The sequence below is a fragment of the Rissa tridactyla genome, chromosome Z, assembly GCF_028500815.1.
Source record: "Rissa tridactyla isolate bRisTri1 chromosome Z, bRisTri1.patW.cur.20221130, whole genome shotgun sequence".
Taxonomy (NCBI): domain Eukaryota; kingdom Metazoa; phylum Chordata; class Aves; order Charadriiformes; family Laridae; genus Rissa; species Rissa tridactyla.
This window is the reverse complement of record NC_071497.1, coordinates 11,248,799-11,273,819: the sequence shown is the minus strand read 5'-3', so window position 1 is coordinate 11,273,819 and position 25,021 is coordinate 11,248,799. Positions and strand designations below refer to the sequence as shown.

The following is a 25,021-nucleotide window of genomic DNA, read 5'->3' as shown; positions in this document are numbered from 1 at the left end:
TTTGCTCCTCCTATGGGGCGCTGGGTCACGACAGGAGCTCGACATCGGTGGCGTGCACAGTAATCCAAACCTGCATGACTGCAGCAGCAGCGGCGGCCGGGCGGCTGTGCCACAGCATGTCCTTAGCGAGTGGGGAGGGAAGGACGGTGGCACCGGGGACGGTGAGCGGGAGCTGCGGCAGGCAGCGGCTGCCGCCTGAGCGAAAGCAGGTTCGGCCAAGGGAAAGGACAGGGATGGCTGGAGGAGGGAGGACAGGGACAGCACAGCTGCTCGGGAATGCAGCGGGAGCACGGCATGCTGAGAAAGGCGGCTGCTGCTGCTGCAGGGCAGCGGGGAAAAGCATGTGTGGGAGGAGGGGAAGAGGGAAGGTGTCCATCCAACCCTGCACGTGCATTGCGCATTAAAGCACTGTACTGGCATCAGGCACTCGTAAGTGACAAAGCCGCATGTAAAAACAATCTGACTAAAGACCCCAGGTGCGTTATAAATAGGGAAGGAGGCGGGTGGGGAAGGGAGGGGAGGCCTGAGCCAGCATCGTGAGGGTACCCTGATTTCAAGGGTGGCTTCGGTTTTGCATGCAACCTCCTCGCTTTTTTTTTTACTTTTTTTTTTTTTTCCACAGAATCACAGAACGGTAGGGCTTGGAAGGGACCTCTGGAGATCATCTAGTCCACCCCCCCTACCAAAGCAGGGTCACCCAGAGCAGGCTGCACCGGAATGTGTCCAGGTGGGTTTTGAATGTCTCCAGAGACAGAGACTCCACCACCTCCTCCTCCTCCACCTCTTTTTCTTTCTTTCTTTCTGTATAATCTCCCATCTGCTTTGTTTTCTCATAAACAGCAAAGTGCTCCCCACCCCATCAGCCTGGTCCCACGGGGTGATCACAGGGCTGCCCCAGTGGAGGGATGCCCCCAGGCCAGGCCAGGGCTGAGCCCGCCATCCTGCTGCCATCCCGACACGAGGAGCAGAAGTGCATTTTGCAGCATGTAATTTTGGTTTAAAAAACCCACGCTGACAAAGCAGGGAAACTCCATCATCTTGGAGGAAAGCGGACTGGAGGTCACCCTGCTCTCCGTGTGCCTGCCCTTTTGTGTACCACCCAGCCTGGCATTTCACCTCTCTGCTGGCACTCCTGCCTCCTCTCCCAGCCATCCTCCACCTCCGTCCCACTTCCAGCTCCGGGATGTGCTACTTGCTGCAGGGTGCTTTCCAAGGCAGCTGCTTTCTCCAGTGTTTCCACCTCTCGGTCCCGTTTCCCTTACTGGTGCCCAGCCTCCTTGTCTCGGGACAGCATGTCAAAGTGACTTCTGGCTTAGCTTTGCCTCCATGAAAGAGGTTCTTTGTTGTATAGAAAACTCACTGAACATTATATAATTCCGGTAGTTTCTGTGGCCAAAAGGCAAAGTTTTATTGCTGTATCCTAAGTGAGGTTGTATCTGTAAGTGGGTGTTGGGGTGGGCTCACAGCTAGGGGAAATGCAACAGCTCCAGATTAAACCGGGACACTCTTTCAGTCTTCCAGCTTTAAGTAATTTGTTGGATGGCAACTGTCCTTTAGCTTATTTGGTCCTCAGCTTGTTGTTTTTCTTCAAAGCCTCTCTTTTTTTTTTTGGTTTTCAGTCACCACATAAAGGTCCATGTATTGCTGCTTATATTACTACAGCTGGTTTTGACATATCCTGTCACACAGGATCCAGACATCTATACTCCCACATGTGCACTGGGAACATACATGGGCAGCTCCTACTAAGACTTGCAAGCTATGCAATTAAATCCCTTCAGTACCCTTCTCATGTTTTGCTCTTAAGCCCTGCCAAAGGGAGGAATGCTGCCACAGGCTATATCCAGCAAAGGCAAGGCTATGCCCCAGTGCTAACTGGAGCTGAGACGGTCAACCTATTGACTTGACGACCTGTAGTCACATGAGATGCTGCTGAAGTGGTGTGTGAGATGCACCACTTTAAGCCACCCCCTCTTTCCTTCCGCGTGACATCTACTCAGCAAAGCATTTAAACATATATTAAAGCGCATTCAAGGTAGTTGTATATAAAAGCGCACGTGCGCACCTCACTTCTGATATGAAACCTCGCGACGGTTCATGAAGAGTAACTGCAGCTGAGCCAGACACTGTATTTGCCCCACGTTTATTATCCTCTCTCCCATTTAACTGCAGTGGTTGTTGCAGGTGAGGCGTAAGCAGGGTACATCCTAGTGAGTGCTGGGGCGCTCCTGGCTCCAGTGAAACATGCTGCAAGGCTGCACACCCGTCTTCAGTCTAGTTGTATCTGGAGTACTGTGTCCAGTTCTGGGCTGCCTGGTTCAAGAAGTACAGGTGACTCCTGGCAAGGGTACAGCAAAGGGCTACCAAGCTGATTCGGGCACTGGAACATCTCTCTTATGAAGAAATGCTGAGGGATTTGGGTCTCTTCAGTCTGGAAAAAAGACAACTGAGGGGGGATCTTATCAACGCTTATAAATACTTAAAGGGTGGGTGTCAGGAGGATGGGGCCAGGATCTTTTCAGTGGTGCCCGAGGACAGGACAAGGGGTATCAGGCACAAACTTGAGCATAGGAAGTTCCACCTAAACATGAGGAGGAACTTCTTTCCTTTGAGGGTGGCAGAGCCCTGGCACAGGCTGCCCAGAGAGGTGGTGGAGTCTCCGTCTCTGGAGACATTCAAAACCCGCCTGGACACGTTCCTGTGCCACCTGCTCTGGGTGACCCTGCTCTGGCAGGGGGTTGGACTAGATGATCTCCAGAGGTCCCTTCCAACCCTACCATTATGTGATTCTGTGATTCTGTGAAATGCGCATCATCAAGGAAATGTGTGGCAGCCCGCCCTGCTGGCTCTTTACGATTGTACAGGAATGACAGAGGATGCATGAGCAGTGGAGCAGCTTCTTGCTGGTGACTTACCATGCAGAGGAAAGGCTGGCAGTCATGCAATAACAATAGCCACTAATTTCACTCCAGTGTCTTGTATAGCTTGAAGCCTGTGATGCAGTGAGGTGTGAATCCTTCACCCGGGTGGTTCACAGAGCGCACCCAGGTGAAACAACCTCTATAAGGTGACTTACGAGGTCATGACAGAGTCTGCAGAGGACAGCCCCTGTGGACATTTGGTTAGTGAAGGCAGCTTTAAATGAAACAAAACAAAAAAACTACCCAGTCTGCTTTTACACATTTTTTTTCCATGTTGGTTAAGATTTTTGTTTCCGTAATGTTTTGCTCTGTTAGTAAGGAACCTTAATAAAAAAAAAAAAATGGAAATTTTGTTAAGCCTCACAGATTTTTATTTCTTTTGATTTACTTTTAGGGCAGTAAGGCATGGTGGTATTTCCAAATTTTGAAGACACTAAGTAAACAAGAGAGGTTGGAGCGTGTAGGGAGAAGTAAGAAGATTCTAGAAGAGTAGGCAAGCAAGAGGAAAGAAGTATTTTAATAGACTTTGTTCAGTAGCTGGAAATGAAGAAGAAAGGGAAAATGTCCCTATTATTTTCCAAATGTCAGTTAAAAGGCTGTTCTTTTCACTGCAATTTTTAAAAGAGCAAAAACTGCTACATCTTAATAATGTGTGAATTGCATCCCATTTCCATGCAAAACAGATTTTTATTTTCATTTCTTTGGAAAAGAGTGCAGGAAACAATCTGTAGTCCCTGCTCAATGCTGGAGAGGATCCTGAAAGCACCCTGAGCAATGTATAGCGTGAACTTTTAACGAAAGTGGTGTATGGTGGAAATCAATTGTCCTTGCCATGGAGTTGGATTAAGAAAGGTTCTAGTTTAAATCACCTGTGTTTGATTTTTAACAAACCTTCTCTTTTTTTTTCCCCCTTTTTTTTTTTGACAAACAGGGGTTTTTTTGACCGCTGCCCTGCATACAATCAGAACCCTTCTGCATGATGCTGGGCATCCTGTCCTCAGAGCAAAACCTTTGGCTTCCCACCCTCCTGGCTGTTCCTAGGACTGGTTCGTTCTAAGAAACCAGACTTTGGCCTGAAGACTGCATAAGGAAGGCACATGCATACACATGAAGGTCAGGATTAACGCCTCAGCCATTGCAAATACATCGGCATACTTTTGTGGTGACAAGTTAGTGGCTGGATCCTGGCAGTGGTTGTCAAGAAAACACAGAGCAAGGAGGGAAAACAGGCTTCACATTTGCATTTCAGATCGTTTAAGAGGAGATACTTCTGGCTCTTAAAATTACCACATGCCAGCATGTTGCATTGTGCTGCACTAACACTGTGCTGGCACCCTCACTATTGTCAAGCATTCCTCCCCAGGGCATAGTTGAACCATATTATTTTCATCGAAGTTGAAATTCTGAGGTTTGATTAATCTGTTTTTTATCTTCCTTACCAGACTCTGGCCTCAGATGCTATATTAAAATAGGCCAGGAATGAAAAGTTCGTCTAAACTTTTAGGTTCCAGAGCCCATCGTCCATGCTCACTTTTTGGACTCCCTGAAACACAGTGTCTCACACAACACGGCCTTCGAAATTTTTGGCAGTGGCACCACCCGACATTTCCAGGAGAGCCTACTCCATCTGCAGTTTTAATTGGGGCGCTCAGCCTCGTCAGACAGCAGTCTCTTGCTGCCCTTCTCTCTCCAGGCTGCTGGCTGGGGGTGCAGAGTGGCTGCAGCACCAAAGGTTGTGCTCAGGCCACCTGGAACCTCACCACTGTGAGCTGCACCTTGGGGATACCCCTCCCAGCGAGCCATCACCCCGTGACAGTTGTTCTCCTCCCACCCGGGCATGTTAACCCAGTAAGTGGTGGCTGCATGGTGTGAGCTGTGTGTCCAAGCCCTTGCACACCCACCCTGGGTGGCTGGTGGTGGGGGGTGTCTGTTGCCACTCATGACTTGTAATGGTGTAAGTGAGAAGTGGCTGAACACCCGAATATGTGCCTTCACCCCTCCACTGCCGGGGGGCGGATGCTATCACCGGTACACCGTCTCCATCCCCCACTGCCCCTCGCGCGGGCTTTCATGGGAAAACCAGCCTGACCGACAGGACAAGCAAAGGCTGGGAAAGATCCCCTCCATCTCCCACCACCATTTCACACCTGGAAGATACAGATGGCGAAGCCATCAGCGACATGCCTGAAGTTGAACAGGAGGGCAGTAACAGAACTCAACCCGTACCTCTGAGTCCAGTTCTGTAAGAGCACAAGATCATGCTTTCTTCATTGAAAAAAATCTTTATATCAAACTTGGTTTAACTGAAGATGTTTCTTCTTCCCTTTTTCTGTTTTTTTCAGTTTTGCTATTGCTAGCAAGACATGGAGTTGAAGCACACACAGCAAGAGGTGGCATTGTTTGAGAAATAAAAAGCTGGAGCACAGGGCTTTGTTTTAAACCTTCCCAAGACAGCAGGCTTATGAATAGGTAAGCCATCATTTATTAATAAGTGCAGCCTATTAGGTTTTTTTCCGTGTTTGCTTGGTTTCGCTCTGCAGCCATGGGGAGCTTGCACTGAGAGGTCCTCTGACTAGAGTGGTCTCCATGCAGTCATGCCAGCGGCAGGACACCTCATCGCAAGGGACCACCAGATACTGTGTGTGGAAGGGGCCCTCAAAAGCCTCCATAGAGCAGAGGTCTCCTGGCCAAATGATATCTGTTGTCCACAAAGAGCTGCTTGTAAGTTCTGCTGGTAGCAGGGACAAGAAGCAATGGGTCTCCTGAGACCTCATGTCCTGCCAGCTCCCCTGCTATGCTTAAATAGCCTTGTGTTAGTCTGAGATTTATTCAACACCTCCAGTCCTTGTCAGTAATTAATGAAGCAAGCCACAAAGCACCCCCAGTCAGAGCCTGCAGGTCAGTAAAGCAGGAGATCCTGCCCGTTTGCAGTGACTTTTCCTGAGGTAGGGAAGAACAAGAAGAAATGATGTACGCATTTCACCCTTGTCCCTTCTTTCCTCTCCTGCTAGCTGGGGTTATTTGAAGCTTCCCAGGTGGAGGAAGCAGCCAGTCTCCTCTTGGGATTTCAGTGCTGGCTACCAGCACTGCAGCTCGCTTACCCAGCCTGAGCTCCTGGGGAGCAGGGGGGGATTGGATGAACTGCAGTGGAGAAACGTAAGGCAACCTTTCCCAGCTTCCTTTACTCTCTGACATTACACAAAAAGAAAATCCTGGTTAGTCCTTACCTTCCACTTTCTAATCTCAGAGCCCCCCTTGACACTTTACATCCATCTTGGGGAGAGAAGGGTGATGAGAGCAAGTAATACTTCCAGCACTACAGTGCAGGGCAGATACACATCTGTAAATGGGACAACTCTTCACTAAAATGGGAATTTTTGTTGAAATAATTATATTCCTCTTCACTAAAAAGAGAATTTTTTTTGAATTTCTATTCCATCAGCATAATGATGGCACTGAAACAGATCACCACCCCTTAGCTGCGCATCCCTCTGTAGCTGTTAACGGGCTGAGATACACGAGTACACCAGGACTTGTGTTACCCACCCCATTAGAAATATTTTGTGGCATTGAGTTTCCATGGATCCTGACAACTTTGATGCTGATAGGGAAGAGACTCTTGCCCCTCTTGTCCCTTAAGGGTAGCTTGGCAATTCAAATCTGCCAATAGAAAGAGGAAAAAAATGTACATTTTTTTTATTTTGGATTTAAAAACTAGAGCTTGGTTCCTGTAGATTCTGTCATGTCCCTCTCCTTTCTGTTCAAACAACCCAGACTGTAGTGGGAAAGCTGCTTTTAGCAGCATTTATTTCTGTTCTTGTGCCTGCTGATCATCCTCCACATATAGTACATAGCTGAGATGATATTCCCTTAAAAACTGCAAAATATTTACTGCTGAGGTTTGTGTTAGTACACTAGATTTTGCTTCAGAAGTGTGACAGTAAAGAAAAGAAAGAAGCTACCTGCAGCCCAACTGGCAAAACTATAGAAGAGGTGAAAATTAACTACTGCCCCAGAAGGTAACTGGGGCCGGAATCTGAATATTTGGGTTTTATTGATGATCCGATCACTGTGACCTTTGTTTCAGTTCCCCCATATATGACAAAAAGATAACTTTATACCTCCTTTTTAAACATCCTTTTGGCTCCAGACCCTCTAGTCCATTCTCAGTTTGGTTTCCTATCCTAACAGGCCCCTCAAAGAAGGACTAGGGGATTGGCAGTGAATTTGCAATGCCAAAAAAGTAATAAGGAGCCCACTCCAGTCTACAAGGGCAGCTTTTGTTAATGATAAGATTTCAGCTAAGCTTAAATAACCAGGAAATTTATGACAGCACGCCTTCCTCCTCCACGGAGGGGCTGCACAGAAAGGTGTCTTTAGCTTGTCTGCATCAAGACCATAATTTAATGATGGGAGTTTCAGATCAGTCCACTTCAACACATTACAGCCATGAAAGAGCTGGAATTTTGATTTTCTCTCTTTGATGAAAAGGAGTTAAGTCAATCCATTCAAATAAGGGGTATGATAGAACTTTGAAAGTGGAGCAAGTCAGCTTGGAGTCAGGTAGGGGCCTGTCACGTAGCCGCTGAGCCTCCTAGCTATTGGTGCTAGTCCTAAAAAAAGGACCCCCTAATCACACATTTTTAGGCAGTATCCCACCTTTGGTCCTCTGACCTGAAAAAAATGGAAACCTTTTGCACTGAAATCGTCTTTTGGCCTTTTGGCCTCTGCTTCAGATCGTGACAGAAAGTCACATAGGAGGAGCAGAGACAAAAAATAACTGGCTACTTTCTGGATCCATGCTGAAAATTTAATATGAATTTTGGATCAGTCTACGCTGCTCCCAAATTGGTACATCCAGCTTTCATTGTTAGCTAGGGAATTCATTAAGCTTTTCACAGCCTGAGGCAGCCACAAGGTGCCAAGGGTTTGCCTTGAACCAGCGTAACACGGGTATGTATTATGCAAAGCCACTGCCTTGCATATGTGCAAGTGATTTCTTCCAAGGATCGTTACGGCTGTTGTTTCTTCTCCATGGTCCCACTTCCAGTGCACAACAGAAAGGCACAAGCACACTGTGATGTCCCTTTCATGGGAAAGGCATCCCCAGTGGCTCCTTGCCTAGGGCGGCGGCAAGTATGTAGTATTCCCTCTAATGCTTTTTAAAGACTAGTGCTACTGACAGCAGCGGTAGATGCTGAGAAAAATCATAATCAGGCTTCCTGAGGAAGATGCCAGTTCCACTGACTTCCTATTCATGTCACTCTAATGGTATTATTTCATACTTTAATGTTATAAAGTACAAACTGGAGAACTGTTTTACGTTATATTGCATACTGCATACAAGCCTCACTCGAGATTACTATTAAACTCGTATCTCTGGTGTGCAGCTAATTAGGAAATCATCTTTATATCTTGCACCTCTAATGTACAAATGCCTTCTCTGGTAAGTAGCATTCAGAAGAGACAGTATTCATTAAACCTAGTAGTCAGCAGTTCCTAGGATGAAATTTAATGATGATCTACAAATTAGTCAAAATGATTGACATTGTCTTCCACTAATTTTAGTGGAAAATGATTCTTAATCCTCTAGACTGCTTTGAAAATCCCTGTCAACATGTCTACATTTTAAGTTTCTGCATATATTCCAATTTTTGAATCTGGAAGAGAGTACAATACGTAATTGTTTCAACAGTAAGCAGTCACCCAATCTTTTAAATAAAGATATTTGGGAAGAGGCTGAATGCTTTAGTCGTGAAAACTTCTAGTTATGTCTTAATTTAGTACTGAAGCAGGCTTTTCATCTTTCTCCAACTTGCTCTGGTTGGTGTCTCTTGTACTGGAGAATAAAAAAACATGGAGCAAGGCTGCAGCTATCCTCAACCTCATGGTAAATTCAGACCTCCGGAGAGAGGTCTGCAGGGGCGTTCACCCGTAGCTGGATAATTACTGCTAGGTGTGCCAGGAATGAAAAGAAAGAGGCTCCCTGTGAGGCTGGGACTGGTTTACAACATGCAGGTAGCACGACAGAGTCTGCTATAGTTATATGCTCTAGGCACTGGTTCATCATAAAAAAATAGTAACCATGTAGCAGGGCCCTCTGCACAAATGGAGAAGAAAAAACATTAGGTTGTTAATTTGACAAAATAAGACTTTTTTTCTCTTTTCTTGAATAATTCTTGTGCAGAACTACAGCCTTGCAAATTTCTCCTAGGAGGTTTGAATCAATTTAGTGAAAGTGAAGAAAATCCGTTAGTTGAGGCCTGCTCCTGCCACTGCCCACTCTTCACAGCATAACAGTCTGACACTCTTTCATAAGGATGGTACAGGAGCTTTGCTTTGCTTATGAGATTATAAAAAGAGAAAGAGATACACTAATGAAAAAAACACATCTCTTCTTCATGATGTTACCCAACGTGACGGTCTACTCTTTTCTCATAGAAAACAAAAATGATCTCCCTTTTTCTATGTTTTCCCTTGATTTCTTTAGGTGAATGATTTATTTTGATCTTCGGATGTTATGGGCAATACATTTGCAGTTTGGGCATTCACCAAAGGCATGGAGAGTGCTATACTGTCTGCATCAGACCTACTTAGGCAACTTAACTTTCTCCACATGTTAGACCGTTCCTATCCTATAAAAATATACTTTTTTAAAGACTGATAAAATACTTCCAGTTGAGATTTGGCAGAAGACAAAGTGTTTGTTGAGTCTAGTGCCTAGGAAATCACACAGTGTGGTTTTATAACTGTTTCAGGATACCTCTAGCCTGCGTAAACCTACGTACATGTATCTACAGCAGATGCCAATATTGTATCTGGTGTGTGATGGCAATGAGGTGAAAGGCACCCTGATGTGTCTGTTTTAAATAACATCTTCAACAGATCTTCTAGTTGCCAAAGTACTGATTGAACCCCAATTCCGCTATACTGAATGCACACCTCTCCGTGTTGATGTGAGAGTCCCATTTAAGGATGATGGCACTTTTCAGAAAACTGGGACCCTTTGAAAGAAAGGACTTTTAAAGTTATATTTTGATTTCTGACATTTCAGGTCTGTCTAGGAATCTTAGTATTTTTCCCCCCGATTACACACATAGAAAGCTGTAGAAGTGTAACAACATTTGCAGTTTATTTCACATGGGGCGTGTAAGTGATGATTTCAAGCCCCGAGTAGTCTACTTGAATAACAAGCTTATCTGTCTCCAAATCAGTAACGCCACTTAGAAAAGAAACCCTAACGTAAACAACATTAGACAATTTTATTTAGTAGAGTAGATCAATAAGCAGATATTCTGGAGATGTGGTTACTAATCAAGCCCTGACAACTTGCAAATCACTTCTCCTTTCATGAAGGTGCTTCTTTGCCTGCTGTCTGCCTGTTCTCTTAATGTGAACTTCTCAGTGCTGGGACTGCTTGCTGTGTGGCTCCTGAGGAAGGATGACGATTAGTTAAATTACGTCTGGCATCGCTATAGCTGCACCTCAAAAAAATTAAGCTGATACTTAGTGTTTAAGGAGAAGTACCATGAGTGGCAGAATAATGATTTTTTTTTTAAAATCTAGCTTACACACAGGATATGCATTAATTTTAATGAGATAGAAAGACTAAAAACCACTCCCGTTTTATTTGGTGAATTTCTCAAAAGGTTTGATTTTTTTCCTGAAGGTAACATACATCCTGTGAAAAAAGGAGTTGACAGTGTTTTTTACTTTTGTATGAAGTAAATGCGAGAATATAAACTTTCAAATGATGTGAAGTGTTTCTATTTTTTGCTAAAAAATTATTTGAAACCCTGCCTTTTAATCTCTTCAAAATAATATTGCTTTGCCTGGGAACTCATAATCAGAGCTTGAAGAACAACTCTGGATTTGATTTCTCTTTCCAAAGATCCTGTTATTGAACCATGTTGCACTTGTTATCAACCTAAGTTTCCAGCCCTCTACTGACTTACAGTTAGTTTGGACTGTCAGCGGTATATTGTGGCAAGGAGTTCCACAAACTAGCTCCAAAAATTGTGCCTTTTTAATCGCCATTTGTTTTTTTTCTTGGTTTCACTGTACCTGTTTTCCAGCTATCAGAGGTTTGATTTCATACTCTAGGCTGCCTATTTCATCCCATGATGAAAGTGTACCAGCTGAGAAATTTTATAATGGGAATCGTTCCTGCAATCAATATGAGCACAGTTTTCCCAAACACCACAGAAAACACACTATTGCAGAAACAAAGTGTAGCTCATAATCTTCTGGAGTGAGGCAGAGAGGAAGAAAGATGCAAAACAAAAGGAACATTCTTAATACTTTGAAGAGAAACAAAGAATGCACTGAGAAAAATGAGTTAATAATGTAAAAATGGCAGGAAAAACAGGGGTTGCCTTTAGACTGGAGATCTGGTGTGCATTGTGGAATTAAAATGATGTTTCAGGGGAAGCAGAGCAAGTATTTTAGTCTGTTATTTTTATGTAAAAGATTCCACAATAAGCATTATCTTGGCTCTTGTTTGCCTTGAGTGCAATTTCAGCAGCTTCAAAGCCAAAGAGTCAAATGCAGTTTTGCTGCAGGTAGGAGGGTCGATAAACCTTTTGGCACTGCCCACATCAGAGAGGACTGTGAATAAAAATTGGTTTGAAAGGCTTTAAGAGGTAGTTTAGTTTGTTTTGGAGACCAGCAGATGCAGCTTAAATTTTTACATAAATGTGCCCACCTGTATAACGATCTCTATGTGCAACTTCGGCAGTTCTTTTTCCTTTTGCTGAAAAACTCAGCCCGTTGTACCCCTAACTCTGAGCAACCTAAGGCCCATGAATACTGTGGATACTGTGGTTATTACAGCTTTAATGCTTAATTAAGTTGTTGCTTTTTGGCTCGGGAAAAATCACTGTGTGATGACAAATAGTGGCTATGACGATGCGGATGACATGGAGTGTGATGTTTCATTGTACCTTTCACCCCCAGAGCAGGTGACAAGCCCTGGTTTCTGCTCAGAGCCCTTGAACAGATGTCCTGCAAGCGGTAACCCCACTGAAACCACCTAGCCCTCTGCTCGGGTGGCCTCTTTTGCATGTTTTGCCCCAGACATTCTGGATTTACTCAACTGATGAGTCTGTGCAGTACAAGATGCTACCACTTGTAGGGTTTTGAACCGCAGAAGGCTTCCTTGGGTGCAGAGAGGGCTGAAGGAGAGGGCTTTTTTCTACAGCCTTCTGAAGCGGGACTGGGGTGCAGGAGGTCTGAGGTCTGTTCCTGCCTGTTTTGCCCCCCTGTGTCCCTCCCACATAGGGCTCCTTCTCCCCACAGCTACAAACACTTGCAAAGCCCAGTGCGGTCTCCACCGACACGCAGCTTGGCCAAGCCATGACGGGAACACTGCTGGGAACTGCGGGAGAGGCCGAAGAGTCCTCCTGGATTTCCACAAATGGCTGTTTCCCATGGCTTATAACTCAGCCAGCTTTCAGAGAGGATATTTTAAGTCCTAGCAGAGCATATTCTGCTTTCAGTGGTTTACATTCCCCATTTCAATACTTTAGCCTAATCTGCTGATGTTTCAGAGCTGCTAAAATAAGACATACACACACACTGAGAAAAGAAAAGCGAAAATGTTTCTGCTGCCCTGATACAGAGTTGCTGCTACCTTTGCAGCTGCATATCTTCACTCAGCCGGAATGAACCCGGAGCGGCTTTTCACTCACTGCTCCCTCAGCTTTACTGGCAGATTAGATGTCTCCCCAAAAGCAGCAGATCCCATGCCTTACTGCATGAAGAATGTGTATCAGTGGTAGACCACTGATCTTCTCAGGGCATCACAGCCGGAGCCGGGGCCACTGCAGTACACAAAAATACCTCGGTGCATTCAAAGTAACTCAACCTTTGCAGCAAGGACATGGACACGGGCACAGTCAAGCTTTTGCCCTCCCCACCCTTTACCCAAAGGCCACATTTTTATGCTAGCTGTCAGGAGAGGGGCTAGAAGGGCAGCAGGTCAAGACAGACAGGACAAACGCGGCTCCCTCAGCAGAGAAAACTGTTGCTGTGATCTGTTCCCAACAGGCTGACACTTGCAGGGGTTGTCATGCGCTTGTGCTGGAGTTAAAAGGCCTTATAAGGCAAAGCCTGAACAAACTGTTAAGCAGTCTGAAGTGTTCCTCAGCGCTGAAAAACCTCCAGGGAATGCGCAACATACCCCTGGCAAAGATTACAGCATATTTTACAGCAAGCTCATAGAGTAACAAAGCAGATATTGTATCTTTGAATTTCAGGCTCTGCAGGCTACTCTCAGCCAGAAAATTAAGATCAGGTCCCCTTCTTGGATTCATTTTATTGCAGTGGGACAAGCTAAGTGTCATTCATTAATTCTGTCTTTAAGATTTAGTAAAGTTGGACATCAAGTTTTCTTCTGGAAAGATGCTCTCCACAGCAGAAAACTTATTTGGAGGTCTCTGTGAGCTGACGTCCGGAAAATTCAGAGTTATTTAAGCTGTGACAGTAATCAAGACCAATGACAAAAAATGAGCAGACTTGGCTCAGGTAACCTCCTTGGTAAATGAGCTGTACTTTGCCACCCTGCAACTTTCTTGGGGTCACGAGGTGTGGGTACGTCCACCCCTCCTCTTTTCCCGTGGTGCATCAGGAGGAGCTGTGGCTCATCTGCCTTACACCCTCTTCATGGACCTGCAGGAAAAACACTGCATGCTTCGATGCAACACAGAGGGAAAACAGATGAAGCTCTGCCCCTGCTCCAGCTAATCTGGCCCCCACCAAAGACTCAGGGAGTCAAACAAACAACAACAAGAAAGTGTGAATAAAATGGCTGCAGCACTGGGGACCTCACAGCAGAGCTATTTTGCTGTGGCTGTGGAGCAGGCATGGCCGTGGCATCCCTGTGCATCAGAGGCAGGGATGAAGTCTTAATATCTTCCCTTGTGAAGGCTGAGGACCATCCATACTTTTCTGCTGGAGTTAAAAGGCCTTGGAAAGCAAAGACTGAAAACACTGCGTTTCGCTGCCTTTTCTTCTGCTTGCTGGTTACAGCTGGCTGCAGCTTCTAGTAGTTTTTAGTCGTTTTTCCTCTAATCTGCCTTTGCTGAAGCTCTTCAATATACTTTAAGGTGCTTACTCACTTACAAAGCAGCGCACTGTGCCAGAAAGACGTGGGCCATCTCTTTCCCCTGTAAATCAGATCAAACTGCTGCCAGTCTAACAGCTGTGCCTGTGGGTGCCCACAGACAGTTGCTCTGACGTTTTTCTCTCTCGGTTTTGCTATTTGCATTCTCTTACTGAAGCTTGTTTACTGTTCCAGCCCTTTCCTTGTTATTTTCTGATGTTTTAAAAGAAATCCTTTCCAATTGCTTTTTCTGTTTATACTCAGCTGCCTGTTTACATTATGCAGGTTCTGACCTAAAACCTACATGGGTATCCAGAGGGAAAAGCATGTTTAGTCACTTTTCCAAAGTGAACATGGTTGTTCAGAGCACCTTTATTAGTTATAAGAGAAAGGTGTGATTGCCAGTAAGAAATTACTTTCAAAAAGCAGGACCATTGAATTGAGATTTATTTTCTTCCTCCTAGAAGGAAGCTGTGTGTAGGTAGCCTTGCTCCAGATGAGGAGGAACAGACTGGGCAGCTGTTGGGTACCCCCTACCCGCCCCCCCCGCCACCCAATACAAGAACTGATCTAATAGGACTCCATGCAAGAAGGGCTTGCAAGCACAGCTGTCATTTACAATTGGTACCTTGTTCATGGATGCCAAAGATAGGACTGGAAGTACTTTGGACATGCCTGTGGTGCACCTCTCTGTCCTAAGGCAAATTCAGATACACTGCAACCTATTCAGTAACAGTGAGACACGCATTGTCATGGATGCAAAATATGCATCCATGCGTCTTCGTTACATCATACCAACCATCTTCCTCAGAAGGCAGACTAAGTTTTGGTAGGGCACTGGATAGCGGGACACTGGCACATGCACAAATCAGTCCCCAAAAGGTAATACGGAAGCCATCAGCCACCTAAAGTGAGGGCTTGAAGGAGGATCTGATAGCCACGTTAGTCATCTGCAGATGACAACTGACAGTGACTAAAGAGGGTTGCAAAGTGCCATTTGTCTGTAACCATAACAAAAACTAAACATTGTCTGTAAGTGTTCAAACTTTTTTCAGCAGATTAGTTTTGACTATTAACCCACCCATTTGTGCATGGCCTTCTAAAAATGGACAACTAATTGAACTGGCAGGCACACACATGAAGACAGAGCCTTAAATGAATATTGCAGAAAATCACATTTGAAATCCGTCAGCACAAGAGCATTCTCATTGAAGACACATGATCTCTAGGAAATGCCTTTTCTCAACTACCAAATAGCTGAAGCTGGTGACCAGAAAAAACAGACTGAGGTATAGTTATTTTAAAAGACTGGTGGTAAAGACAAGCAAGTAAAAAAAAAACACTTTAGAGAAAGGCAATGTAAGCAAATACCATGCAGAAAAAAAGAAGCACTCAAATCTGAACCAAGTTTGGGGATATCAACTCAGTGCTGAACTAAAGGTCAGAGGAATCAAAGTATAGAAATGAACACAAATTCTCAACTAGCCAAGGCAGATATAACAGATGGGTCAGAGCCTGTTATTAGGTTGGTTCAGGCCAGTGACTTGAAGTATGACCCAATTTGGTGTGTAACATACATGACTGCTTGCGTCTAGCTAAGGGCATGCAAAGCTTTCACCAGTCTCCTGAAGCAGTCCTTTTGTGGTGTAAAATAAACTCCAGGCTGACATAAACTGCTGACACTGGAAACTTCTTTATATCCTCCTCTATGTTTTATCCACAAACCCCATATTATTTTTTTTTAATCTTTTGCATCATTATCTACAGTAGTAATGAGAAAAGAAGAACTCTAATGACTTCCAGAGCTTGTAGGAAGAGGTGGCTGAAAGCCAAAGCAACTTTTTCAGAAAATAATATATGGATGCTGGGGTCTGACTTCGCTTAATCCCTTAGTATTTACAAATAAAGAATGCCAAGGAGGCAAGCTAGACAGTTCAATGTCAAAAGACATTTGACTCAGAACAGATCTTTGATAATGCCACCCTTGACTGATGTCAAAACTGTATGTTCAGGAAAGATCCAGAAGCTCAAATACCACCACCTAACCTTTGCATGCTTCAAAGATAATGCCTATGCTGCCAATTACTACCTTGTAATTTTTGCTGCATAGTTTTGAACACAGAAGATGTTCCTAAAAGCTGCTGTTTTCTCTGCAAATAGCTGTGAAGGCAAGAGGAGAAGAGTTTGCAGAATTTAGCATTTTATATTTACACTATCGAGCAATGAAACTCAACAATCAGGAAAACATTTTTTACAATGTGCCAATATATGAAACCTCTACCAACTGAAAACTCTGATCTCAAAAAAGTACAAAAACAAGCTTTGGCCTCTGACCAGAAACTTTTTTGTTAAGCCTACTCAGGTCCTACAAAAACCTCAGGTTTTGTAGAGTCAGGTTGGTGGGTATTCTGCCCAGTTGATGAACAGCTTGAAGCTCATGCCGCGTTCAATGGGATTTGTACTGGTCCAGTCTATGAAAATGAGTTGAACATTCATTTCCAAGGTTATCCTGGGTCAGAGACTGCTGATGGGCATGTGTCTGGTAAGGCGAACTCTGATCTTTGTACCTGGGATTAAATTCTGTGGAGTCGCAAACCTGTTTTATTTTACGGAAAACACCTGTGAGAGTACATTATCCTCTCTGGTTAGTGTGGGATTAAAAGCAGAGGGACCTGACTGCAAGCGAAATTCTATTGAAAATATCATTACTGAGATGAATAACTACAATGCTATTAGAGAGAGAAGCTGCATGGAGGGATGAATTGCTGTTTGTCTGCTTTATGATTCATTCATCTGATTATGCCAATCGAAACAATTTGCTGCAGTGTCTTTTGTACACAACCAGGAAACACAGAGGCCCTCAGAGCTCCAGTGGCTCTCTCATTTTCATATGGCTTGGTACCATTTGAATCAACCTGCATGTAATTAGACTCCAAAGTGTCCCCATCACACACAGAGGCACTTTTTTTAAGAAAAGCAGGCAAAGCCATATCAGGTTGAATTTGATGGGTCCGTGTAAGCCAGCCTGTGACGCTGGAAGACTTGTGGGAAACAGGCGTGCATGCTTTCGAGATCGAGCAAATCAGTGGGGCTGGACTGACTTAATGTGGGAGAAGGTACCCGAAGAGTTGAGTGTTTGTGACTACGAACCTATGCATGTGGCTGGTAGAAACCCAAAGGTTTGAACTTTTTCTCTCTCATCGTCTCCCGGAGCAGGGATGTAGCCCTGAGTGTGCCAGTAAGCCGCTCGTCAGGAAACATTACAGAAAGCCCTAGGCACGTGCAGCCTTGTAGCTGGCTTTTTCTCTCATGACTAGATCTTTCCATGTGTCCTTGTTCTTGCCAGATAAGAGCAGAAGATCTCTTTTAAGTGCTTCTTGGCTGACTCTGACCTCTCAATAGACAGATAAAAAGTGGAGAGATTTCCTCCTCCTGTTTTTCCTCCTCCCATCCACAATTGTCACTTATCTCCCCGGCTAAGCCAATTATAGTGCCTCAGAAGTGTCCCCGTGAAGAAAGGGGAAGCAGCCAGACAGACACCAATTGAATTTCCTACAGGCACTATACAGAGGTTGTTTTGTTCCTTCGACAGAGCCATTACTCCCTTGTGCCACTGGTGACTCAACTGAAGACTGAGCCCTGTGAGACAGTAAAAAAGATGTAATATTCCTAAAAATCCAGCAGGGACTGCAGATACAGCATGAAAGTATTGATTTCATTGTCGAGGAGTCCAAGACGCATCCTAACCTTTAGTGTTTCAGGAAGCTGAAAAGGGGGAGAAAAATAAGGGAAGAGGAGGAGAGGGCAATGGAGAGGAGGGGAGGGCAGTGCAGGGTGGGGAAGGGAAGAATAACTGATCATCTCTAAACTCCACTGCCTTTGTATGGATAGCTGATGCCATCCATTACCTAGAAAAAAAAAAAAGAATCTGTCATTATTTGGATTCCAGTAGCAGCCTGGCCATGCATAAAGACGTGCATTGTGCCAGCCACTGCACAAGTGTTGAACAAAGTGCAGTCCAAGATGTGGCTCGTCTGCAGAAAGGAAAAGCATGTCCATGCTAGCTTAAATTCGTATAACTTGGGTAATAAAGTAGCGGGGCCTCTGCTGTGTTGGTTAGCTGTCGAATTCAGTATCCAGGGTGCAATTTGCACAGATGTTCTGCTGCTACCCAGGGCAGCTAACACAAAGCTACTGTGGGCCCGTTCCCTATGCTGCAGTCCCACCTTCCAGCTGCAGCTCAGATAACACCTCAGCAGGAGTGGGAATGAAGGGCCACAGCAGGGACTCAGCAGCCTACCAAGGGCAGCATCCAAACAAGCTGTCAGCAAGTTTGATGTGAGTTTTAATGAATGCAGCATGTTGTCAGCTGAGGATCAAAGTCCTAAAGCATTGTCAGGTCTATGTCTATAACAAACCCACATCATACTATTTTTTTTTAATATACTTTCATCAACAAACCTGTACCAGTGAAAACTCTAGAGCCAGCGGCTGTACCTGGCAAAACTGTCTTTTGGTCAAAAGAATTTACACCAGTATCACTCTGTGAAATAAGATCAGCTGAAGTACAACAAGGGCTTTTGCTGGAACAGCAATTTTGCAGAGCAACCATATCTGTTACCAATAGAGCACTGCTGGCAACATTCATTTTGTACTGCAAGACCACCCAGCCATGATTCCTTTAAAGTGTGTATTTTATTGAATGTTCATGAGAGCTTCAACATTTGCATAACCTATTTCATGTCTGTCCAGCACTGCCATCCCCTGAATATTGTTTGATAAGACAGGAGGAAGGAATGTTAGGAGAAAGGGAAAGGGAAGGAAGTGATAGTTTTACCTCAGTCCTCAAATGATAAATCAGAAAGCCTCCATTTTCTTGTCTACTTCAGATTGCTAACTGATAGATTTAATCTGTGATTAGATTTGTATAAGTTATGTTTTGGATGCAGACATTAAAAGCATGTGAAACTTCTGTAAATCTGTATGTATAATCTAAAATGAAAGGTGTGGTGTGAAAAATACATTGCTTTGGCTATCAGCACATTCATATGTAATTAATGCCAACGATGAGGGAAGAGGTTTTGCCCTTTCTTTTTATGTGTCTGGACTGGAATCCGTGAAAGTGTCTAACCTTCAGTTATGTCAGGGGCCCTATTGCTTGAAATCAACATCTCATCTCATTTCATCATCTCAAGCATATTTAATTAGAAGACATCCCTCACAAGAAAAGCCAAACGGCTTGATTGCATCAGGTGGTTGTCACAGGCATTTGTTTTGCTCAATGAATCAGCCTCATGGATCAGCCTCCTTCCTACAGCCATTAACAATACAATGGTAAAATCTCCTTTTCTGATCCATTGAGAAGACATTGTTAAGGTGTGTTAACACTTGTAGAAGTCATCTCATGTTCCTCCCTGGGCACAGCATCCAACAATTTCAGAAATATGTCAAACAAGTAGTGGAAATTTGAAAGTGTCCTAGTTTTATAAGTAAAACTCTGGTTCAACATTTGACAATGAGGACTGATTAAAGATTATTTGGGATAATAAGAATTTCAATGCCTGTAGAAAAAGCAAACAAAAATCGGCTCGGTACCTAAAACCAGAATTAATGTTATTTTGGAGGCGAGGCTAGCGACTGGAACATGAACAGTACTCAAGGAAAGCACTTTTAGCAGTCTACAGTTTTTTCTTAACTGCACCAGACCAGGTTACTCAAAGCCCCATCCAACCTGGCCTTGACCACTTCCAGGGATGGGGCATCTGAATTTCCTCCTCTGAAACCTCTATAATAATTACCTCTCCTATTTAATGACAGAATGTTGTCATTCCTGGAAAAAATTGTGATGTCACTGCATCTATCTATACCAGATGTTTCATCCTCAGATCAGCATGGCTGTGGTACACCTGTATGTACACCTCATCTCAGGTGTAAACACATGACTTTGTAAGTGTCCTGGGAAAGGCTTAGTGATTTTTCAAGGTACTTTGGGGTGTTTTGCATTACTTGGTTTTACTTTCACTCATTCAGGCTTCTTTCAGTTAATTCACCACCATTCAGCGAGGAGTTCAAGGGTCAAAACAATATCACTGTTGCCAGCTGATGTGCTAGGGAATAGCAGCTTGGCTTGCTCTTACTTGTCCCATTGGAGGTGTTGCTGCATGGAGTCTTCAGCCACACCTGTGAAAAGCATCCTGCCGCTTCATTTATAGGAACATACACATTTTGGATGATGACATTCGACAGTGCAGTCTGGCCATCTGATACGTAAAATTCCTGTTCCAGTTTTTAAGACTGACCCTGCTTTTTTCTCAGGTCCAGGAGTTTCTCTCAGCTGTGATGGTGGAGGGTGATCATTCCCTGCTACAACATCTGGGTACATCATTGTTCTGCTTCCATGCAAGATGTAGCAAACGTGCTTCTCTGCAAAGGATGTCTTACCCTCCCATCCACACTCCTTTCCCATGAGATCATCTTCATTGAAACATCAAAAGAAAATTCAGTTACATAATTTCTTGTTGAACACAACAGCTCCTCAGTTAAGAATAACTGAGGCCAAGCACTAGTGAGTCAAGTCTTAAATACATGCAGGCCCTTTAGATGTCTCAGAAAATGTAAGTAAGTGAGCAATGATCCCGTTAGCCAAGTCCTTATGCTCCTCTCCTACTTTCTGATCTGCATCTGATACAAAACCAATGCAGTCTAATGCATTTCAGAGCTTCTTCCCTGTGGTGTACCCTGAAGATATTTTATTGCTACGGTACATCATGACTTGATTGACCTTCTATTAGTAACGACTGAGTAAGGTCTTAGATAAACTTAGATACCACAATGTCTAAAAATATAAGTTTATAAAAAAGATAAAAAATGTGTGAGTTATTGGAGACACTTATTTATTAGTTTTTCCTGAATTCAGGTGTTTCCTAACTTCTGAGAATCAAGATACTTTTGTGATTTTTACACTTGTTTACTGCATCATCAGTACAGTGTTACTGGAATTGTTAAACTGGATGCATAATAGACGGATTTTTGGTCAGACTGCTAACGTCTGTCTGCCTAATTCCTCTAGCCCATCAGTCTTTCTGAAATAATTGTTAGTACAACACGTGCTTTGGAATCAGGGAAGGAAGCGTGTTCCTTTGGCTTATTTCCTAGAAGTGAATCTGGCATCCATCTTTCCCAAAGGAAATTAAAGTTATGTTGTCGTCTTCTTCTTCTTAAAGAAGCCTATTATCCTATATTAAAAAGAAGAGCGAAAATAAAACCGTGTTTTAGGGCATACAGAATTGAAATAAGTAATTTGTGGCAGGCTTAGAGTATTTTGGAAATGAGGATCTTCTGTGGTGTCTTAGGTTAGTCACACAAAATCCATTGTCAGCACTGTAGACCATTTAGTTCAGTATAGCAGTGTTTATTCCCAACAAATATGTTTATCTTCTCACATGAAATAAATGCTTGCATTGTCAAACGAAGACAGTCCATTTTAACTGCAAATTACTCAATTTGCAAGAATGTCCTGCATTCTTTGCACCTCAAACTCATGTTGATGGCAAAAATAATTATTCTGGCTAGACTCCAATTATTTAAAAGGTTAAATTCTGTTTCCTTGACCCATTTTTAGTAAAATAAGACTCATTTCTCTCTGCAGCTTTGCCAAAGCACAATGCCTAATAAAGAATTAAATACTTCGTGTCCAGAGCTGCAATATTAAAAGCAATATGACTGCTACTTTCCACTCTTATCCTTTATTCTCCACAGCAGTCTTGATGTAAGAAACCATTTTGTTGATGGAGAAAAAGACAGTCAGATCATCTAGGCAAGCTTACAAGTTACAGCTCCAAGGCAGTCATACAATCCAAGAGCAACTCGATCGCGTCAGATGAAAGAGCCATTGCCTAGCAGGCCATAGCAAGCCCTTAGGGAATAATGCATGCACTAAAAGGGCGATCATATATGATGCTTCCTCCAAGTGTTCTCCAGTCATTTGAGGCTCAGAGGTTTCCTGAGGTGGATATAATCCTCTCTGGACTTTGCTGCCACAGGCTTGTAGACTCACCCTTTGAACCTCAGTAGCCCTTCAGCACCCGCAGCATCCTTCAGCCAAAAATGCCTCTTCAAGCCGTTCATAGATTTCTACCATAGATTTCTACCATGCTTCCCGCAGTTCATCTCTTTCCAGGCTAACAAACCTCAGACTGCACAGCCATCACTTGCAAGAAAGGATGACTCCATCCCTCTGGTCATCTTTCCCAGCCTTCTCTTATCTTCTCCAATTAGTGGCACTATTCCTCTAATTCGTAATCGCAGGTTATCTACATATATCTTTTCAAATAGTGCCATGGGATCTTTGTCTTTCCATTTGAGCAACTTCTGCAAAGTGCTGAGTTTTCATATCATGCTGTATCTAGGGTATGGAAGCAAACGAATTCAAGCTCTGAAGCAGCAAAGCTTTGCTTTCGCTTTTTGCCTACCTAACAGGGAGTAAGTAATCCCATTACGGACAGGCATATGTCAAGCCCGTGAGGGTCAGTTTGGGCAGCATTCATCCTGCAGGCTGGCTGTGTGATGCAGATCTTACAGAGGATGTGGAGCTACACTGCTACCCAAAAGGGCACTGCCTGGGTGTAATACACCCTCCTTGTTTTTGTCCCATTCCTAAGATCCACATGAAATTAGGCTGCTGTATTCACATTGAGAATGACATGACTGTACAGTGTTCCTCCTGATGTGAGTTAAGAACCATTAAAAAAGCTAGTCTATGTGAGATCCTGAGGGAGAACAGTAACTATCATGAGGCTTGATGACACTTGTTTCTATGTTCAAGAAAAATGCCTTCTGGGCTGTATGGGGAAAAATATTAATTTTATAATATTGGCTCTGTCTTTATAACACTTGGCTCTGTCTGACACTAAAGTACAAGTACTGTCACAAAGGGGCTTTTGCTGAGAAAGACATTTCTGCACCACACCTCTTTAGGGTCGTCTTGATTTACTTGCAGTAAACTGAAGTATTATTGACTGCGTTGCTCTAGATTAACAGTGTTGACCTTTATCAAAGGGAAACTCAACTTCTTCATTTTACAGATTTTACTCCTAATTTATGTAAGATCAATAGAGAATCAGCAGCCTCATATATTACCACAAGGTGCAACTATTTTTCAGTTTAACCTTTGTAGGTGTGTAGAAAACACAGAAGTTTTGTAATCTCTGCAAACTGCAGTTCATCAGATGATAATGCTCATGGGATAACCTGGTGTCGCAGTTGCAGTCCATTCTAGAAAAACAACAGTGTGTCCCTCAGTCCCCTTCTTATTTTTCTTGGCATCATTTCTTCACCTAACTGCATGTGGCATGGTACAGTGCACTGTTGGCATTAACTTGCTGGCCCAAATATAAGTGAGCGTGGAGTATTGAAGTGTTCTATAAACGGAGGGTGGCAGCTTAAATGGATGGAGGTGCCACTGAGCAGACAGGATAATATATGTATAAGGGACAGAAACAATCTTATGCTTTTCTCCTTAAGAAAAAAACATGATGCAAGTCCCCAGTGTTTGACCACAGGACCTACACAGAACTGGGGATGGCATCTGGCCTTGGGCTCTGCTGCAAGACGTGACTCACGACAGGACAAACGACCAAGCAAACAGAGCTTAGTTTTTAAAATCCGTCTTGGTAGATACTTATTCCAAAGGAAACTCCTCCCCTTTCCAAAGAGCCATTTTTGGAAGAAGGAATAGCTGTGTTGTGGTGTCATGCATGGCTCGAGTAAGGCTATGGCAGAATTAGTATTTTCAAGTCTAGGTTTTCTTTGTATACTCCGAAAATGCACTCCAAGACATTAAAAAAAATTTTATTCATGGCTGATCCTAGTCTGCAAGCAGGAGCAGCACTCAGAGCTGCTGATCAGGGCATAAAAAGCTTTAATGATGTATGACTATCAGTCTGTGAAAAATCAGCTAACATTACTGCATTATGTTGCATTATAACTCCATACTGAAATGTTCCATTAACCACTGAGTCCAGATGCTGTTTTGGTTTGCTGACTGTATTTAATCTCCCTGTGTTAGCCTTGGTGTGCCCTAGAAATTATTTTGTCTTTGCTTTATGTCTAATACAAAATTACAGAGAGGGATGATGTAATTTGCAAAGGACTCCTGCTGTACTTTCTTCTCAGATTATGTAATTTTTATAGCACCTTTCTGGTATAAATGGTCCAAACTTGTATTCACTGAGCCTGGGTTTGTTAGCTGAGCTTTGTGCCCTCATTGCAAACTTCACAGACTGTGATAAAAGTGTGTGAAGTCTTACAGAAAAACAAGGAACTAGAAGTACCGAAACAACGTCAGTGCACACAGGATCAGTGAGTGGAAGTGCCATGAACCTGCAGAGATCTTCATAACTTGTACTTTTGGTAGGAAAGGCTGACCACTTTTTGTTTGATTTGAATAGCGCGATAGCGTTCACCGTGTTTTAAAATCCTTCAGAAATTAGAGGAGAACATGTCAGTGGGTGTCAGTGATGAGAAATCAGGACCTTCCAGTCTACATCTACATTCTGGGTGCCCCCCCTGAAAAATGATGCTTAGCAGGGTGCTTGGCTGCTGCTTGGCGCAAAGGAAATCTAAACTACTGCAAACTAGATGTTTCTCAGGGAAAACTACAATACAGCACTCTCATCATGCTTCTGGCTTCTGTGCATATTAATAAATGTCATCTGATGCAAAAAACATTCCAGCCAATGTTCAGGTTTCTTGTACCATGCAGCTTCTTTCTCTGAAAGATCACTGTCAAATCACCACCTAATCCTGCAGAAGTGCTGCCGTAAGACCCAACCCTGTGCCCGCTCCCCTGCAACGCAGCAATGTCAGCCTCAGAAGAACAAGTAGAAGCAGAAGGTGCTCCTCAGCCAGGAGCAGGATGACTCATGGATGTTTTCCCTCCCTGATGTAGCGCTGAGAAATGTATCTAGTCAGCATGTTTAAACACACTGTCTTGAAAGGG

General features: G+C 43.7%; 1 long non-coding RNA gene across 1 annotated transcript; it reads left to right on the top strand.

Moving 5' to 3' along the window:
* The first annotated feature begins 75 nt into the window (after positions 1–75).
* On the top strand, positions 76–23,599 carry LOC128902944 (uncharacterized). Its single transcript, XR_008463915.1, has 5 exons — positions 76–209; positions 623–727; positions 3,853–4,034; positions 5,264–5,390; positions 20,338–23,599. It is a non-coding gene; the product is annotated as an uncharacterized LOC128902944 (long non-coding RNA).
* The last annotated feature ends 1,422 nt before the right edge of the window (positions 23,600–25,021 follow it).